Genomic DNA, 812 nt, shown 5'->3' with positions numbered 1-812 from the left:
AATTAGGTAGGACTATACCTGAAACCTAGTGAATTAGGTAGGACTATACCTGAATTCTAGTAAATTAGGTAGGACTATACCTGAAACATAGTGAATTAGGTAGGACTATACCTGAAACATAGTGAATTAGGTAGGACTATACCTGAAACATAGTAAATTAGGTAGGACTATACCTGAAACATAGTGAATTAGGTAAGACTGTACCTGAATCCTAGTAAATTAGGTAGGACTATACCTGAAACATAGTGAATTAGGTAAGACTATACCTGAATTCTAGTAAATTAGGTAGGACTATACCTGAAACATAGTGAATTAGGTAGGACTATACCTGAATCCTAGTAAATTAGGTAGGACTATACCTGAAACATAGTAAATTAGGTAGGACTATACCTGAATCATAGTGAATTAGATAGGACTATACCTGAATCCTAGTAAATTAGGTAGGACTATACCTGAAACATAGTGAATTAGGTAGGACTATACCCGAATCCTAGTAAATTAGGTAGGACTATACCTGAAACATAGTGAATTAGGTAGGACTATACCCGAATCCTAATAAATTAGGTAGGACTATACCTGAAACATAGTGAATTAGGTAGGACTATACCTGAATCCTAGTAAATTAGGTAGGACTATACCTGAAACATAGTGAATTAGGTAAGACTGTACCTGAATCCTAGTAAATTAGGTAGGACTATACCTGAAACATAGCGAATTAGGTTGGACTATACCTGAATCCTAGTAAATTAGGTTGGACTATACCTGAATCCTAGTAAATTAGGTAGGACTATATCTGAAACATAGTGAATTAT

The 812-nt window shown here is 34.7% G+C and overlaps 1 protein-coding gene across 1 annotated transcript in view; it reads left to right on the top strand.

Annotated features, from left to right (window-relative positions):
- Nucleotides 1-812, top strand: part of LOC106472652 (angiotensin-converting enzyme-like) — a 149,636-nt gene that overhangs the window by 95,594 nt on the left and 53,230 nt on the right. The window lies entirely within an intron of this gene.

Source organism: Limulus polyphemus, unplaced genomic scaffold, assembly GCF_000517525.1.
Source record: "Limulus polyphemus unplaced genomic scaffold, Limulus_polyphemus-2.1.2 Scaffold123, whole genome shotgun sequence".
NCBI classification, from domain to species: Eukaryota; Metazoa; Arthropoda; class Merostomata; order Xiphosura; family Limulidae; genus Limulus; species Limulus polyphemus.
This window is presented reverse-complemented; position numbering and strand designations above follow the sequence as displayed.